Below are 20,326 nucleotides of genomic sequence, written 5' to 3'. Positions count from 1 at the left end.
GTTTATCTTTTTAAGCTTTAATATTTTGATCATTAATTACTAAAATAAAAGAAAAAATATTTTTTAGCATGCATTTGTATTTTGGGCTGAGGATAATAGTGTATTTAATGACCATCCTTCACAATCCTACAGAAAAATGTATCGCCTAAAACTAGTTTATTTTTATCTAGATTGGCTTTTGCCTAATTGCCACTGAAAACCCATTTATCACGCGTACACCACGCCCCCTCGAAAAGTTTGTTCCAATTTTGTTCCACTTAAAAAGCAAAAGCTGCTTAGATACGATACGGATAGAACTTCCTCACTGTCCAACTTTGCCCACATAGGTATTACTACTCATACTCTTCGCTGGAGGATCACCAAGAATCAGAGTGTGGGAAGAAAGCGCACCAACGAAATTAAACAAAACGAAGAGCCATTGAAAACACTAAAATATCGGGCCAGACTTTTGTGTGGCCATAAAAATGCGTGAGTTACGTTCGGGCCAAGAGCAGAAATGAAAGCCAGAAGCAGCGGAGACGTCACTCAGTCCGTCAGGCAGTCAGCCTTTCCCACTGCAAGGTTTTCGGACTGAACCATTGACTCTGCTGGAGTTTGGCCAAACAAAATGCAAAGCAAATTAAACATTGCTCCGGCTGACCTGCCCTCCAACTTTTACGTGCACAGAGAAAAAGTCAAAAATATTGCTTAAACATTGTAATAATTGTGGTATAACAAAAACGACATAAAAAGATTAGAAGAAATTACAAAAAAAATAATTTTGTTAATGAAATTACAAAAGGTTGGCATTATTCCACTGGTATTGGTTTCAATATTAAAATTGGATTTGCTGTTTGGATTTGATGTTTAGGGCTTTAATGATCACCACAATGCATATGATTTTATATTAAATATTGACCATTTATATTTTTTTGCCGTGTGTTCATCCCCCTGTTCCTCACCCAACCCACCCCAATCTCCGTTTGTGTGTGTGCCAAAAGCACTGGGATCCATCCGCCATGGTGTTCATAATGATGATGATGACGAGGTTGTGGCTTTGGCTTTTGGCTTTTGGTTTTTGGTCCGCCGCCGCCACCGCCACCGCTGCTACGTTTAATGCGCCACGGTGTTACCAAAGTGGCAACGACAGTTGCGGCCATTCACCTCCCAAAAAACCAAATATATCCGTCCGTGTGTGAGAGCGAGTGGCACACATATGCAGCAAACAAAGTGTGTAAGTCGGGCCCCAAAGAATGAAATGACCAGGCCATCCCATCCGCGGTGTAACCAAGTTAAGCCAAGCTCGCTAGGCCCACACCCATACCTGTGCAGACCCACGTTCATGGCCGGTCCGTGTGAGTGCGTTTTGGGCCTAAGTATGGTACCAAACTTTTACACAGGAAAAATAATATTCCGGAATTAGGGATTAATTGCCTAATTTACAAGATATGGACTTCTTAACTTTTAAATTACCTTCCATGAAGTAATTAGTAAGCACACTGTAATAAAAAAGTTAAGAAAATGTTAGTCGAGTTGTCAAATAGTTTACTGGCAAATTCCAAAAATATTGCTGCAGGGAAGTCAAGGTAAGTAAAGCTTAACAGTATTGATATTTTTCCTCAGTGCACTGCTTTTTGGCGGCTTGTGTTTGGCAGCGTATGTAAGTTCTTTTTGGCTTTCATTGTCAGAGTGACCGTGCCACAGAAGATTACAGGGCAACACACATACGGCTGCTTGTAATGGATTTTGAGGGTCTGAGAACGGCGCTGAAGAAACAAGTTCCGCCTTTTTGGCCTGCTTCTCTCGACAGGGCCAAGAAATGATTGACATTGGGCAGGGTCGCCAACAGCCCCCTCGACTGACATGCTAATGTTTGAGTATGAAGGAGCTTGCCGCTCCAAAACAAACATGCTGGGGGAAAAGAGAAGGAGGTATGCGGTCAGAAAGATACGGACGAACAAATCACGGCTTTAAACCGGCAAAAGTTCAAGCAAAACAAAATCAGCTGACACCCAAAGAGTAGTAATGGGTCTGTAAGAGAGCCCCATATTGACTACTGGCTTGTAAGAGAGTGAACAAAAAGGAAAGAAAGAAATGGGTATATGCCATTCGAAAAAGACGGCAATAAGAGAAGAGAATAAGAGAATGCAATGCAACTGGCCTCAGAAATGCGGAAGTGTATGCATCCGTCGTTCATGTAATGTGCGAAAGAGATGGAGCTCAGTGAACAGAAAGAGAGGGGGCGATATTAAGAGATCAACTGGTTTGCGGCTGTTTGTGTTGGTGTGTTTGTCACTGTTTAGGCAAACATTGTTTATAACTTGTTTATATAAATATTGTTAATTTCGTGCGAGGCCTGCAAACTGGCCCCCAGCCGGCATCGCTCTCTTCCCTCTCTCTCTCTTCCGTATAATAGAGAGCCCCATTTGTGCGTGCGAGAGGGAGAGAATGCAATGGGTGGGCGAGACAGGGAGCGAGATTCGTTAAAAGCGCAATTAATTGCTCACAGCCAATATCAAATCAACAGCGTTTTAATGAATTGCACAAATTTGTAAAGACTGCCGCTGATTTGTCGCGAGTTGAAAAAGGGGAAGTAAACAAACTGAGTTGATGGGTCGAGGTTTAAATTAAAAATACATAAATGTCACAGTGATTCAGTAGTGCAAAAATGTAATAGTGTCAGGAAATGGGTTAGGTTCTTGGAAAAACACGTTAATATAGTGAGAACATTAATTATTACAAATAATTATTTTAAGAAATCCACATGGAAACGCCAGAGAAAAGTAAAATAACGATTTAATGATATTGACAGAATGGATTAGAGAAAATAAGTTAAATAAAAAAAATCAAAACTAATAATAAAATATAAACTAAATAAACTAATGAAATACTGTAAGCAAACTAATTTAAGATAATGGAAAAATCGCTTTATTAAGGATAAAAGTTTGCTACAAAATAGTACAAATTACACAAATTTAAAAATAAATATTTGGATCTCAAAAATTGATTTTCTAGCAATTCACAAACCTTAGGAAATAGGAAAGGTTCCCAGAATCATGGCTTACAACAATGAAAGCATTAGTTTTGAGATATTAATAATAAGTTTCAGGGGGACTCACCTAGTCCCATACCTACACCATTCAAGCTAATCGATTATCTAACATAGTAAGAATCCATATCACTGGAGAGTATGCGCTTACAACAAATTGGGTATATCATCATTTTATTTATAGCCATCAATTACCATTTATGCATTTCCAATTAGCCTGGTAGTAGGTGCTGGGCCAGCTCCACAAAACCCGGGGACTCCGCCCAGTTGGGCACAACTACAACATTCACACGTGCAACAAAAGCGGCAGCAACAACAGCAACAGCAAAAGCAACAACTGCTGCAACTATGAAAGCATTTTCCAATTCCGATGCATGACATTAGATGCGCTCTCCCATACACGAAGTTACATATGCATGAAAAGAATCCCAACTGGTAATGAAAATAAAGTGCACGTCGCATGCGGTAATAATAACAATAAAATAAAATAACAAATTACACGCAACACTGCCTCGGCCTGGGACTCTTGACTTGGACCGACTTGGCCTGCACTGAGAAAAAACCATAGAACATTTTTAAAGTAGAGTATATAATTCATTGTTTTTTCTTTTGTCAATGCCTATTAATTTAAATAGTCATTTATAGTTAGATTACTCCAACATAAAGTTACTTATTCAATAACTTATTAAAGATTTGTTTGAATACAAGAATATTAGAATAGTCTAAGGGTTAGAGATAAATTTTTAATTTGGTAAAGTTACTTTTAATTTGATGAACTTGTTTCCAAAAACGTATTAGTAACACAAAAACAATATGCAAACTACTTTCAATTTCTTGTTGACTTATCTACCACTTTTTATACTATTTTAAGTAACTACTACCTTTTATCTCTGTGCATTTCGACTTGAATTTGAGTTCGACTTGAGGTTTGGGACTTGGCCAGCAAGCGATAATTACGGAGACACGGCAACAAAGGCAATCGAGCCGACTCACTGAAAACTTGGCAGAAGGAGAAGCCGCTGGTGCTGAGAATCGTGTGTCCCCATTTCGAAGAAAGAGCCAGGGAAAGGGGGATCGGGATCGGAATCGGAAAGGGATAACTTAACCTGGGGCATAGAAAGCTGATGCTGCTGCTGCTGATGCTGCTGTTGCTGTTGCCGTGGCCAAACAAGAAAGAAAATCCACAAGAGTTTACAGCGAAGGGAAGGGGCTCCGTCGAAGCTCAGACGTACAAATTGGCTAAGAGAGCGGCTCTCTTTTGGCCCGCTCTTGGTTCTAAAGAGTCGGGGAAATGTGGCCAGCACAGACGGCCAACAAACTCACACAGGTACATCCCATATAGCTTAGTTGTGCAGCTCAGACAATCTGGGTCACATTTTGCCATTGAACCGGTGACGTCACAGCGGGGCAACGACCGCAAAGCACGACCAGCTCCAACAACAGCAGCAACTAGGTACAACAACAACATGCCAACAGCAACAACCACAAGAAATCCAAGCACCCATTGGAAAGCGTGCAGGCAAACATTTTTACAACGACAACTTGGGGCTTGGAGCCCAGCTTCATTTCTGGTTTTCTCCGCTGCCTGATTTGTTGCCCAGCGAGCAAAGTTGTGTGTGTGTGTGTCTGTTGTATGAGTATGTGTGTGTGACACCAGCCCCCGTCCCGCCCCTCCATGTGCCACGCCTCCCCCGCTCACAATAGTTCATTAGATGCCATGTGCCATCGTGGCGGAACCAACATGATTTGGCTGCAGACGAAGAAGCAGCAGCAGTTGGACATGGAGAAAAATAAATAGATCCAACGGAATGTGTCAATTGCTGAACATTAAACAAATATTTTTTTAAAGTTTCGATTTGAAGGAACTTATTATTTAAAACGCTATTTATTAATATTCATTTTTAATGTTGCTAATATTGTCTATTTATTTATTTACCTTTTATTTTGTAATGAATATTGGATCCAGTCGTGTACCTTTAACATTTAACTAATATGTGTTCAAATTATTTAAATAGATTGCTGATTAAAAGCAGATATGCTATGTTATGCTACCTTAGCTAGGCTAGTCAAAAAGCATTTTAATCTTCATTAAGATTTTAAGTCGATATTCCTCCACAAAAACAAAATTATAAGTGATTTGTATTTTTCAATCCTAAATTTATTTCTGTGCAGCCACGGGAGACTTTTAAGTAAAATCCGAGTACCGGCTTTTTGTATTTGAAATGCATTTGACTTTGATGGCTTTGATGGCGCAGGCGCTGGAGCTCTTTGGTCCCGACCAAGCCACATTTTCTGGAACTTCTGCACGGGTGTTCCGGGCAAAAGGTTCTATTTTTAATATGCCCGCGATTAGATAAGCCCCCCAGCAACAGCGTCAAAAACACAGCAGCAGCAACAACAACAAAGAGCGGTGGCAACAGCAACACGAAACGAAACGAACCGGGTGAAAGGGACAGAACATAGCAGGCCGGACTACACAGCAATTGGCGCCTCCACCGTCACAGTGCCGAAATAGCTCAGTTGGGAGAGCGTTAGACTGAAGATCTAAAGGTCCCCGGTTCAATCCCGGGTTTCGGCAATACATATTTATTTTTTTGTTATATTACGATTTTTGTTAGCATCATAAATGTTTATAGCAAATTTATTAAACAGACGTTTCTGAAAAAAAACTTTGGGATATACAGATGAACTTCCTTTTTATGTTATTAAAGTAATGTTTTAGTTAAACAGAAGAATTAAATATTATATTCTTAAAAATTATATATATAATTTTTTAGCACTATAAATAAATCTCGGTAAAGTACACAACCTAAGAAAAAGGAAATGTTCTTAAATAGTATTTATTTCAAAATTTTTATTTGCTAAAAAAAATGTATTAAAAATTGCGTGTTCACAAAATTTATTTGAAAAAATTAAAAAAATAAAAGTTATACGATACAAAAAAACAAAAAAGTATGTTTTGCCGAAACCCGGGATTGAACCGGGGACCTTTAGATCTTCAGTCTAACGCTCTCCCAACTGAGCTATTTCGGCGCCATGAGGGTGGAGGCCCCAAGTGCCGTGTAGTCCGGCAAGCTATGCTCCATCCCCTTTTCACAACTTGTCGATTCTGCTGTTGCTGCGGGGCCTATATAATATGGAGCATATTAATTAAAATATTTTAGCAAATACCATCATGTAACAAATATTTTTTTTTATTTATTTGTGTTTATAATCGATAAAGACAACAGCTACATCATATAATAGGAGATAACTTTTAAGCTAAATAAGTAAAATATATCTGTTAGTCTGTAAAATTTTATGACTAATAAAGTGACTTTTTATTAACTCAAAACTCATCTGCTCTGCAGATCCATTCAACACACATTTAAATAGCATTTAAATGCATGATTTGGCCTTGTCTATGGTCATTCATGTCCAGTGGCATGTGGCTGTCAATCAAGCGGTGTTCGCAAAATTAAACTAAGCCGGCGCAGCCAATGGCGACCTGGCCAGCGGGACAATGAATGGCCAGGATGGTCAGGATGGCCAGGATGAAAGGTGCGGATTAAGCTGCATAATGGGCACGACGACTCAATCAAACAGCAGGCAAAACGGCACAAGGCCATAGCAGGGAAAAGTGATAAGGGAAAATGCAAATCGCATTATTAACGCAGCCATTGACACATTGGACCTTGGCCAAGAAATAAGAACAGAGGACCATTGTCCAGTTGACTGATACGGTCCATTCCCGGATAAAGCAAAAGTGTGACGAATGCGCTGACAACAATTAAGAGCTAGAGAAGCTGATCGCCCAGGTAGGAACACCTTCAAGTGGACAACCGATTGGGGGCGTGATGATAGATTCATCCCGGCAGCTGCAAAACACAGAGGCACAAACTAATATGCAAAGAATCTGGGCCGGAATTGAATCTCATCTCGTTCCGGCGGTGTCCAACAACAGCTGCCAAGTGGAGGACGCGTGCTAGGCGACCACAAAAGCCATTGACTCGGCCTGAAAGGGAATCGAATGGAGAGATTGCCCCGGCCTTCGCCCCAGAATATCGCATATCCGTTTGGCATAAAAAACCAAATGCTCCATGGCAACTGGCACGCACCACATGGCGCCCCTCGGTGTCTTTTGCATAAAAAAACCTAAGAAAAAACTGAGAGGCTCGGGTTTTTTCTATAATTTCATTGTTATTTTTTTTTATTGAAAGTGAAAGATGGAACAAGGCACCCTCAAAATGCAGCAGCCAGGAAGTGTGGCAGCCGCGAAAAAAAACCTCGAGTCGAGAACAAGAGAGCTCAAAAAAAAGTGAAAAGATCCTTTTGAGCCTGCGGTCGGGGTGCCAATTGTCTATAGCGTAGGCTCAGGTTTTTTATGCGGCTGCCTGCCTATCAAGGAAATCGTTTTCTTCTATCTTTGTTACCCTGGTGCACTAACAGAAATAAATCGCATCTTTTAGAGAATATATTCTGCCTATTTTTCTTTTTTCTATTATACATCCAGACAAAAACACAAATTTAGGAACATTTAACAGCAGGATTATTGTGATATTATTTAAAAGAATTTACATTTTTAATTTAAAATGTTTAAAAGTTCAAATTTAATATTAAGTTTTAAATATATAGAGAATTTAAAGTAAAATAGTTCAACCATTCGGTGAAAAAACTGTTCATTAAACCAATTGTAGAACACAGAAAAGCAGTTGGTTTGGCGTAGTTTTCATTAAAGTAATAAAATAAAATAATAAAATAGATACCTACAAATAAGTTTTTTCTGCAGTGCACACACAGAAAAAACAGGAGCATTAAGTGTTGTTTTGGTCCTTTTTTTTGTGTATGCTAAGCAAGTTCTGATGAGGGTGCGTCTGCAGAGCCTTCCACTCTCGTTTTCGTTTGGAGAACAGGCGGGGAGACAGAGTCCGATTCCGATTCCGAGTCCCTCAAGCAGATGCGCTTAGAATTTAGAAATATGCAAACTTGTATCAGGGCCCCAGCGATTTGGGAGCGTGGAAGGCGTCTTGCGAGCTTCTCGGCTTCCCGCACACACATTACATGCGATGGCTGTAAGGGTTGCCCGCTAAGCACAGCAACTAAGTTGCCGTAAGGGGTGACATGTAAATTTTTGGTAGATTTGTAGTACGAATTCCTGTAAAAGGTACTAGGCTAGCAGCCATCGGCAGCCCAGCAACATTGTACCCCGACTTACAGAGGCCTTAACAATCTCAGAAATCGTGGTAGGGGTACTGACTACAAACAACCCCCGTGGCGCTCGTTTACACTATGTAGCAATCTGATTTTTTTATTACACAGTACTCACCAACACTCTGATAAAAAAAAACTCTTAGGGGGTGTTATTCACAGTGGAGCAATCCGGAAACTTTATAAATTTTCTAAAATAAATAAAAACATTATTAACTTTAACTAAAATAGTTTGCTAATAACTTATATCCATATTATTAGATGGTTGAGATTATGAGGAAATAAACTCAAAGTAAAAATAAATTATAGCTTAGCTAAATACGATATTTGGTGTAAAGATGTTGTTATTTTCTAATGAACATATAAATCAACAACTGAACGAAAATTACATGTAAGCTAATGTTTTTATATTATTCAATTTACTCATACAACATTTAATTGTATTTCATAATTCTTCTAGACCTGTTATAAGCACTTGTTGTAATATATATATATATATTTCTGATTTGTATTTATTATTTTAGTTTTAGAATTATCAATATAAATATTTTTATACATTTTTTAAAAATACTCTACCCACTGTACTCCAAAGCGCAGTGAGAATCCTGCTCCACTCGACGCTCCCATCACTTTCTCCTCTTCTACACTCTTTTGGCGTTTGCGCAGATTGCGAGTCCTTCGACGGGGAGTCCTGCCTTGGAATTTATCGCCCTACTGGCCGCTGCTGTTGGCCCGCTACCAGAATCTACAATATTTCTTTTTCTCCATCGGAATGCGACGCCCACGCAAACGTTAATTTAGGCGCCAAGTTTGTCACGCAGCGTGTGCATTGATAATATATGCAGACGCTCCCTCACGTGGCAGGGACATAAAAATTTCTTATCATTATCGTAAGGGTAATAGGCAACCAAAGTTGGCCAGTAAGTCGGGGGCATTAGTGGGAGTGGGCGAAATAAAAAAGCGAACGTGAGATTTCCCGGCATCGCTGGCATTCATAACTTGGTCTGGTGCCAGACCCTCTGCTCAAATTACCGAGCAGTGCGCATGTCCTGGCAGGGATTAGAACCACCTCTCGAGACTCCTGTTTTCCTGCTAGAAATCGACGCCGACAAGTTGACTGTTTTCGCATTAAAATGCCAGATTTATTGCCCCCAGAGCGAGAGCCCTTCTAATTCCACCTCTAAGCACACTCGCTGGGGCATTTTCTTTTTCTAACATTTCTGTGCGAAATATCTGGCTAACAGGAGGTGAGCATTTCTAGAGCAAGATTGGAATGCGGCGACTTTTGGGTGAAAGTATTCGGGCTCTAGCTCCTCCTGTTGGCCTGACAACGTGTGACGAAAATGGAAATTTTCTAATGGCCGCCCACGCCCGCCTTTTGGTTGCCGAAAAATGCCTTCCGGCCCTGCCCGGATCGGATCGGAGTTCTTAGTTCTTGGCCAGGCTGCGACCCTGTTCGAATGGGCCAGAAGATTGATGACTTGACGTTTTAATGACGTGCTAAATGCCCATAAAAGTCAACGACAGTTCTGGCATTTTTTTGGATCTGTTCGATTTTCTTTTTGCCAGAGGGGAGAACTCATTTTTTATCTGGAAACACATGTCTTTGGGCCTGCTAGCCTGCTCGTTTCGGCTCGAAAATATTTTTTTAAAGCCACTCAACTCAGTGGCCGAGCACTCACACACATGAGGAAGGGGTTGGCAGAAAGGACTCATTTCTCCATCGTTTTGCAGGAATGTATTGCCTACTTTAGAGGGCTTAAGTGCCCCTCTTGATGGCCTCAAGTTCACTGGCATGTCGCTTGATTATAAGGCATATTTATATAATATATTATATATACACACCGCACACACATGCTGCTGGATTTTTATGGGCTGCCTGTTGGGAACAACTGGGCACCTGTTCGTACAGAGCCACAAGTTGGCACTTTAAGATGCGGCGCCATTTTGAAACATTTGCTGGCATTTTAAACATGGCTCACGCGGCGTATGCGCAACTTTCCGCTGGCAATCCGGGACAACGCAGGTTTCCTGCGGGATATCGCCTGTTCCACGGTTCCTGGTCGCCGTGTGCCGCACATGCAACGGATCAATAGCCCGGTCGGCCACGCCCGCCGAATGGAATGTGCGATATACAGACGGATATCGGGGATTCGATGCCAGAGCGGGCCAAACATGCCACACATGCGGAACTGATGCATTTTCATTTACCAGGCGAACAGGGCCTCGAAACCGGAAGTAAATTCCTAAGCCCACTTCCGCTTTGGCTTTTAGCTGGAACGTTTTGAGCCGCTGCCCTGGCATCCTGATGCCCTGTGATTCAGGCGTCCTAGCTGTCGCCCTGGCCAATGTTGCCATGGGGCCTTGGCCATGGGCTCCAATGCGCACACAAAAAATATGAGTGCTCACCAAATATTTCGAATTTTTTCGGCAACGCTTTGAGCCACATTTTTGGGGCCAACGTCATCGGATCGGAATGCGTCGCTGCCACTTTTGGTGGCATCTGCTGGCCTAATGACGGTATTCCTCCGCCGGCTCCGAAAATTCTTTCGACTTTCGCCCGGGTGCCATTGTGGAAATTGTGGAATTCGTCCACCTATTGGCCTGTTCTCAGCTCCCGACTCTCGACGGCAGCGAGGGTTACTTTCACTTACTGTGACTGCCGATTTGCGACCCTTAACTTTTTCTGCTTTCGGGGTAGTTTACACGCTCGAATGTATGCTATATGTGTGGCGAAAAAAACTGGTTGTTATTTGTGTGTGGGGGCTGCTTAGATTTCTTCGCCAGCGGTTTGGGCGGCTTCTTAGCTTTGCTTAGACGCCCCACATGTGTAGTTTTCAAATGCCAAGAGCGCAGGACACTTTCGCTTTCCACACACATGCGAGAGCGAGTTGATTGGGAGAGAGAGGGGTTTTCCCAACTATTTTCCGGTAGTGAAAGCCAACTGAGATAGTTGCTTGTCCTGCTGCAAAGTGCTGCTGGCCTGATAACCTGGTATGGTAATACTGTTAGTTTTGAAACACTATAGTTTTAGTTATAACAGTAATCGCCACCCCCCGTCCACACGTGTGTGTAGTTTTATCTAACGCGGGGTATGGGGGTATTTAACTGAGATTCCGCACAATTGCTGTTCGCCTTGTTGGAATATACGAAAAAATCCATTATTATGAGCGCCAACTCCCGAGGCAGGAGTCGATTGGCTCCTGTCGCGCACCTGTCGCAGTTGTCGTTGCCAAAGATTGCATAATTTACCTGGCCCCAACAGGCAACCAGGAAATACAGCCTGTTGGCACATTCCATCTCCACCCGCAGGTGTCACAGGGCGCAACCTTTGGAAAAAAAGGGAAAAAAAGAAAACAAAACAAAACGAACCATTGAAAAAGGTAACAAATTCTAATACCTTTGGGGTGCCAAAGCAGAAACGGCATTGCCTAGGGTTGCGTGCGCGTTAGAAAATTCTAAGCGAGAATTTCAATATTAGAAGCTATCCGGCGCCGAGGAATCTCAGCAGGCGTTGGTATGCATTAGCACAGTTAGATGTTCGAGTGGCGCCAGCTATGCGCATGACAAATAAAACCGGCCACAAACCACCACCCACCGACCAAGCAGGCTAAAAAATCTCAAACTTCCGCCCTTGGAAGAGGTGGTTCTATGCATACATGCTGCACCCGCAGAAAAGCTTGTAATGAATTTAGAAAAGATCATACTAATTCATTTACTCGTTTCAGAAATAGTTAAAAATAATTATACAAATTAGTATAAAACTGATAACCAATTACATTTTTATATCCATATATAGCAAAATAACCTTTGCCTTAGCAAAAACGTAGAAAAATTAAACATTCAAAAAAACTACCAGTGCTACAATATATTTTAAAATAAAACCAATCAATAAGCTGTTAAACAGACTTCCATAAGGAAAAACTTCATATATAATTTTTTATATATTTTTTTTTATGATATAATTATAAAGACCCTTACGTAAAAATGAATTTAAATGGTGAGAAATCAGTTGACTGAATTCAAAATGGTTTCAGCCATACACTAGTTTTATGATTTATCATTTTTAAATTTCAAAAGTAAATATCTTTTGCTTGTACTTCCTTGACATTCATCTATACTTTAAAGGTTAAAACGCATTTTTAATATAGAGGAATTATGAAACAAAATTTTTGTTGCAGTGAAGGTGTCATGACCTGGCAATTGAGTGCGCTTAACCGTACGGTAAATAATATTCAACAGAAAGGAAAAACCAAAAAAAGCGAGTCGTAGTCACATAAACACCGGGAACACCTACACCTACTGCTCCGCTGGGGGAGCAGCATTCCGGAGTCCTGCTCCTCACCGCTGGCAGCCTGTTCGAAATGAATTTCTGGAGCTTTGAAGATTATGGACTCACTCGGGAGACGCTTTGATGTCGGTGTCTCGGTGAGCATACTCAAGCCAGAGCTCTCGAGGTTTAATTAGCTTAAGAGGATCAAAGCGGGCTTGAAGTGGTTACCGTGGCCAAAACGCCCGGCGGACGAGTGCCGCACAAGTTGCATTTAAAGGATACGCCAACAGGAGAGCAGCAAAGTGTAGTTGGTGGATGTCAAACTGAATGTGGCAAGAAAATTAAAAGGGCAGAAAAAAAAGACATACAAAAATCCAGAACCGAAATGGAAGAGGAGTGAAAATAAAATTGATAAAATGCCATAAATAAATTGCTGGTCAAGTAAGCACACACAAGCGAAAACATGGGGTGTGTAAGCCAATCCTGTAACTGTATCCTGTATCCTGCACACTGCAGAGTATCTGTGTGAGTGGCCGTGGCCGCCTGTATCTGGCAGATACATGTGCCTAGGCATGTATATCTGTGGCATGTATTTAATGAACTGGCAACTGGCAACATGTGTAGCATATTATTTACACAATTTAATGTATTTAAATGCAATTCTTTGTGCCGCCCCTCCGCCCTGCTCCGCCGATGGCCCTGGTGCCACGCCCCCTCCCCGACACCCACACAGTGGGTGCAGTGGGGCAAGGGGTCGCCACCAACACCAGTGCACTGATGTAAGTATATGAAATGTGAATAGGTTCGCAGGATGTGAGCACAAGTGCCGTTGTGGAGTTGCCAGGGGTGTGGGCTTTGCCAGGCGGGGTGGAGGGGGTTCAGGGGTTGAAGGGGGCTCAGAGGGTAGCAGCTATCATCGTCATCATCATCATCGTCGCCGGCAGCGAGAGTCCGAGGAGGGGTAGCCACCCCATGTCGACACATTCGCCCCTGCTGTTCCACATTGTTTTGCCCCGTGTCTGTCCGAATGTGTGCGCCCTGTACAGGCCCCACTTTGTATTTTTTCTCGCTTTTTTCCCTTTGTGCTTGGCAGGGGTACACATATTTATGTGTAGTACATATGTTTAGATTTGTTATTCATGCCATGTAATGGAGACAGCTGAGCTCTCTATCTCCCACCCTGCGGGTAGATGGTATTATGTGCTCTGTACATGAGCACGGGGCCGGGCCTCTGAATCTGGATTACCCAGCCGTGCCCAAAACCCAAATGTCCTCTTATGTATCCTACTTGCCTGTGTTTGCCAGTTTAGCAGTTGCCAGTTTGCCAGTTTACCAGTTTGCCATCGCAGGAGCAGAGCTTCCATAGATACCGATTGTTATGCTGGGCTCCTGAAGTGGTCACTGGGAGTGGGACAGTCAGTTTCGGTGTGGCCTGCCAAGTTGGTAATGATTTATTTGAAGCAAAATAATTTTTATGTTCCCTAGGTGGGTGACAACAGCACGAAATATGAAATATAGAGTATGCTCTAAGTAATAGGGTATACCTAAAAAATGTTACAAAAAAAAACAAGGAAAATTAAAATTAAACAAATATAAAATTGGTATGTTTTGTTCTATTGGAATAGATTAGCAAAGTACAAAGTACTAATAAAAATATAGTTTTCAATTTCTAGATATTTAAATTCGCACTGATAGCAAAATTTATTGATTTCTTGCACAAAGTTTTTGTATAATATTTTAAACTTGAGAAACAATACTTAGGTAATAAACATTTGTAAAGATTTTAATTATAATATTTAGTTTAAGAGCGACAGTTTTTTTAGCTTCCTCAAAAAAAACTGCATACGAAAAACTGGCCACACAAAAAATAGTTTATATGGTGAATATAAATAGTGAAGGGGACAAGATAATGTTCAAAAATATAAAAAATTTAAGTTATAAGCAATCCTTTCATGCAACACTCTTTATTAGTGATAGTTGGTGGCTTCAAAACCTCCGTGGTATTTGCACCACAACCATTACAATGAAAAATGCAGAATAGCCCGGAAATGCATCCCAACGTATAAAAGCATCTCCGTGGATCCTCCGCTGCACCGGAATTCACGTCAGTGGCCCAAATCGTTGGAGCCAAATGCGCGGGCTTTCACTTTCGTTCGCTCGCCGGCATCAATAATAAAGCCATTTGGCTGCTAAACGATCCGCTAAATGTTTGCCATAAAGCGGCGCCAACGTCATAAAAGCCAGGCAGATACCAAGCCAACTAGTGGCGGCAATGGTGAGAGAATAGTAATGCGGGGCAGTGGCAGCGTCGTCGGGGGGACTTGGGGCGGTACATATGGGTTGGAATAGGTATAGGTGGTATCATGGCTCTCCGAGCAAGTTCAAAAACCCCACGACTCGGCGACTATCACTGTGCTGAGTGCTGCTGTATCTGGGTTTATTGTACTTTAAGCGTGCAGAGTTGCCAGCAGCTCTAATTGCGGCAAGTGTGTGCGTTAGCTAGTACGAGAGTATCTGGGTATCTGAGTATCTGCCAGATACTCGCCCGTGAGGTGGCATGATGTGCCCATGATGTGCCCATGATGTGCCCATGATGTCTAGGAAAGTGCACCGCCACATTGTCCACCGCAGCTCTAATTGTTTGTCGTGCCCGTACCCATATATGTGTGTATACGTACTATATCTGTGAGGCTCAGCCGGAACCAGTGCTTGTATGCGTATCTCGTTCATGTTTGCCATAATTTTTTGACGCTTGAGTTAAATTTCAAAACATCCACGTCTGCGTTCCAGCTCACAGCACTCTCCGTTTCCATAAGTTATATGCAGGGTGTGAAGGGTATATTGGGAGTGCTACAGAGGCTTACGATTAGTAAAAATAATCTCAGATTGCCACCAATTAATTTTATATACAAACTAGCTTATTACACAAATCAGAGCACTGTAATAACTGAATAAAATAAATCATAAGTTACCATTCACATGCACCTAAAATCTAAATGCACCATTCCTGCAAATATTTATTTGTTATTGGAAGAATTTTGATATCTTATTATCTAGAAATTTGTATTAATTTTAATCATTTTCAACCGAATTCATTTCCCCTTTTTTTCCTTTTCAAATTTCAAAGCGCATTTAGTAGTCGAATCTTTTGCAAAGATTTACCGCATTTGCTGCGATTGTTAATGAGGAAGGAAATCGCTCTAATTGGATGTCAACAAACATATTAAACGAGAGCCGCGAGCGTCTGTGATACGAGTGTATTATTGCATTTGCTTTCCCGGTACTCGCCACTAGCGAATTTCCCCCGTCGGAAAACCCCTCTGTGCAGCTCCCCAGATTCCCCAGTAGCGATTGTGTGGGCAGTCAGTCAGTTTCCGGAAACTTTTTCGCGATAAGTTAATTGTATCTGTCGTCTGCAGTTGCTGTCGCGAATTGCTCGCCAAATACAAGGTTTAATTGAGTGAAATTGAGACTGCAATCGCGGCTCAAGCCATAGGCAAAAGGCCACTTATTGATATATCCGGACTGCCAGCCGCAAACAAGTTGCAGATGGAGATGACGATGACGATGGCGATGACGATGGAGATGGCGAGAGCGACCGGGGAGGCAAATCACATTTCGCTGCGAGTTCATTCAACCTCGCCCCAGTGAACTTAGCTGAGGTTATTTTTACTCCCAACCAACAGCCCACTCCTCCTCCCCGGAAAAGCCACCTAGGCCAGGCCAACTGGTCGCAGCCAGAGCAACTGGTCTGGTCTGTTGCTCGGGCGAAACTTGGCTGGTTGGATGGAGACCAAAGTCTTCGGTCTCCCGAAGCACACCAGATATATAGGGCCCGCGGCGGATGCACTGCAGAAAAAAGGGCATTCACAAAAAAGCAGCTAATTAAAAACGAACTTGTAATTTGTTTAAATTAAAATCGGTATTAAATGGGCAGAGAACAATATAAGATGTGATATGATAGATTTATATATTGGTGTTTGATTCCCACACATCACATTTACTCATCTTATTTTGTTAATACATATTTTTCTTTTTGTGCTAATAAAACAAAATGAAATCTCCAAGTGTAAGCCACCGATATCAATTAAGAGAGATTAGCTTGAACTTGTTTACCGAATTGGCAACACAACTTATTTATAAAAGTTAAGGAGTATTTTATATTTTTAAAATAACAAATATAAAAAAACCAAAAATTAGTATTTTCCTGACTATGACTGTACTATAAATTAGCAAAGAAAATGTATTAGGTGCTTAGCCGTTACATCATTTTGTGATATCATGTTAAACGATTGATAAGTGAAATTCAGCAACTCTGTAAAAATGTATTATTTATTTAGTTCTAACCTGATGGCTTCAGGCTTAAAATAAAGATCTATTCATCAGATTGTTCTAGAAAAAATGCAGTAGTCTTGGAGCAATTACCATTCAAAATGAAATCCACCATGTTCCTGATTTTTGATTTCTGCGACCTGTTCGGCTGGGCAGGTGAATGATTTTTTCCCAGTGTATGGAGGCCTTTGCTAATTTTATGTTTTGCTTGACTGCAGTTTCTGGTTGTTGTTGATGTTGCATGTGCTGCTGGCTGCTGGCTGCTTTGCTTCCTTATTTGGTGAAAATCGCGACGAAGCCGTGGGGAAGTCGATTTTGATTGCCAACAGATTGATTTGTCATTTTTTTCCCTGCCCTCCCCAGCTGCCACCCCCTCAGAATGCCACCGCCCTCCGGCCTTCGTAATCCCCATTCAGATGGCGGCGCCTTTGTACTATAATGCAGGCAATTCGATGCATTGATCTAATGGCCATTGACAGGCGCAACTGATAAATTATGAAATCAATAACAGAGCTGTAACAAGAGCGCGAACAAGGTTCATAGTTGGCATGCAAAAGATACGCGCACGCACTACCTCCCAGCTACCAGATACACTGCACGATAATTGCAATCTGCCGCCGGTTGTCACATATGCAAATCGATGCGGAATTTCCATAGAACTCCGCCCGGAAATTTCCATAGCGAAGGCGCTGTCGTAGATTGATAGCCCGGAGCTCAAAGGCAGTTATTCTCTTCGTACTCTAGGACGAGGTATTAAATATTTGGTCAAATAAATCTTAGTCTTACTATACTATATAGCAAAAATTAGTTAATTCAAATTTACTATGAAATGCGGAACAGCAACAACATATTTAATTCGATAGCTTTTACATCTACATTGTCAGAGTGTCAGAGTGTATTTTTTTTTGTATTATTATCAATAGTGTTTTTAAGACTGTTAATTAAAATTAGAACCGTTTATAAGCTAGTTTTGATGGCTAACTGGTGACAGAAGTGGGCTTACTTTTTAAAAATATTTGAAGCTTAGTCTTAACTTTGAGGAAAATGTTTGGTTAAATAACAATTATGTGAACATTTTTAATTTGATACTTGAATTAAGCACTTGTAACCATAACTCGATTCCAGAAGAGCTTTCGGCACCTTCTGTTTCTCCAAGGAAAGAATATATATTTTCTTATCAAGAAAACAAATAAGATCCGAAATTCCGATTACCAAAGACCTGCTAGAGTATTCCCCACTTCGATGGCCTTTCCATCTGCTTGTTTTTCTCGTTGCCGGGCTCTGTTTTCATAAATAATTTTGCGTAAGCTGCGCCAACACATGGTGAAAGATGCCAAGACAGCTTACGTGCCGGCGAGCAGCATTCGGTTGGTGGCAACATCGAGAGCCGCGGATCAGGAGGAGTATCTATCTATCTGCATGATGGGCGGCTGATGCGCAAGCAGGCCAATGACCGTTTGACCGCTGCGTAATGATCGATGGTCCGTATAGGCCACATCCCATCCATATGCTGATTCTTATGCACCGCGCGCGGGCATTCCGGTCATATTGGTGCCATTAACGGAAAGCGACTTACCTAATATCCTGAGCCCGTTCTTTCATTGAGTTTCGGCTGGTGACGTTGGCCGAAAGACAAATGAAATGGCCGGCCCATTTGCATTCGGCGTCACTGCGTCAGTGCGTCTGTTATGAACCGATCGATAGATCGGTTTAGCATATTCAATTCCCCGATTCCGCCGAGTCTTTAACATATTCGCCAGTCATTACAAACGAAATGCGACGACTGGGATCGCAATTCGGTGGCTGTGCGGCGAGTTAGGTGTTTGGAAATCGAGGAAAAGTTCCATCACAGTCACGTTTACTTGATTTAATCCGTTGACCAAATCTGGAGTAAAAGTTCACAATGTAATTTATACTGGTGCCGGCGGGCACGTGGATCACAACAAACTTGGACAAGTCGTTGCCCTGGTCAGGATTCGCTAAAGAAAAATCTACGATACGGAATATCTACAAGGGCATGTTAGATCAGAACTACTTGAATTTAGAACTAACTAACTAACACACAAATTATAGCTATGATACATTGGCTGGATACACATTTATTTGATTATCAAGAATGAGAAATTTTCCAAAGGGAAGTAAAGATTTTGGCTTAGCAGATGAAATGGTCAAAATATTAGCCTTACCAGGCACCAACATCCCAAACTGAAAGGCGGCATCCATTTACACACCCAACTGCATCTCAGAAATCCAAAGATATTGGTTTCCCAAGAGCAGGCCTCCAATTTCAATCTTATTGCCAATTTGGGTCAATTGGTTACAGTTACATTTGGCCAGTTTGTCTCACGGCTAATTAAAAGTGTCAAGCAATTGGAGACAATTAGGTGGAATGGCCAAGAGCTCTTCAGGCGGGGCAGTTACCATCTACCATTTATCATTTACCAAGAGCAAGTCCCAGCCCAAAAGCACGAATGCTCGAAACTGTCAACGCGGCAGCAACAAACAACGCCAACGGCAACAATAACAAGTTACTGCCATTGCAATGGAAATTTATGAAATCCAAACAAACCGACAAAAGAAAAAAACTGCAGCATTGCATGGCCAAGTCCAAGAGCAAGAAAAGTCAGCGGAAAATACTGTTAAATGTGCACAAACCGAAATCAACAACGAACATTGACCCAAATTTTGAAAAAATCTTCAAGACCGTTTGGAGGTTTTTCTTTGAGTCTGGGCCCTCGGCAAACATTGCATAAGTCTGCTGCGTTAAGCTAGAAAACCGCAGCGGCAGCAGCCGTCCTGGGTCCCCCAAAAATATATTAAATTGATCGAATTACAAGGCAAATGCGGCAGGGAAAGTGAACGAGGGGGAAAACTCACCGACCGACTGACAGTTGTGCCAACAAATGTTGGATATGGCACGTGGCGCGTTTTAGGAAAACAAAAGGTGCAAAACGGAAAGGAAAACGAAAACCCAAACGATGCATAACGAAAAAGCAAAAACTGTTTGGAAAGTAAAAACCCAGAAGCGGAAGCGCCAAAATGCACTGAGGATGATGCGCATCCGGAGCAACTCTCGAAAGGTAAATTTCGATTGGGGCTCCCACGCCAGGTAAGTCAAATAGACTAACGGAAAACTCCGGATGACCTAAGGTTAATGGACCTCCAAGAGTTTTCGCTTAGGAAAGTCAAATGGCTTTACTTCCTTGTTTTTGAGTTAAAAAACCATAAGAAGACTTACATATCTTATTTATCTTCATATCACAAAGATCACTTAAAATAATAAAAATAATCAATTTCCTATAAAACAATCAATTCAGTTTAAGAGGGTTAAGTCCAATCTTTTTTTTTGCAAGCCCGTGCCAAAGGCAGTAGCGATCATCTTACAAGAGTCGGGCATCATCATCATCATCTCAAGGTCCCGATTTGGGCCCGTGCCAAAGGGTTGCATCCCCCCCTCGTGCCGAGCAGCCGCCCCTGCCGGAAGTACCACCGACACTCCCGGCTGC

The 20,326-nt window shown here is 41.8% G+C and overlaps 2 non-coding genes across 2 annotated transcripts; one reads left to right on the top strand and one right to left on the bottom strand.

Annotated features, from left to right (window-relative positions):
* The first annotated feature begins 5,533 nt into the window (after positions 1–5,533).
* On the top strand, positions 5,534–5,606 carry Trnaf-gaa. The gene has a single exon. It is a non-coding gene; the product is annotated as a tRNA-Phe (tRNA).
* A 382-nt stretch (positions 5,607–5,988) lies between these two features.
* On the bottom strand, positions 5,989–6,061 carry Trnaf-gaa. Its single transcript has one exon. It is a non-coding gene; the product is annotated as a tRNA-Phe (tRNA).
* Positions 6,062–20,326: the final 14,265 nt, after the last annotated feature.

Source organism: Drosophila elegans, unplaced genomic scaffold, assembly GCF_018152505.1.
Source record: "Drosophila elegans isolate 14027-0461.03 unplaced genomic scaffold, ASM1815250v1 contig_476, whole genome shotgun sequence".
NCBI lineage: Eukaryota > Metazoa > Arthropoda > Insecta > Diptera > Drosophilidae > Drosophila > Drosophila elegans.
Note: the sequence above shows the minus strand (reverse complement) of the source record. Positions and strands in the feature narration are given on the sequence as shown.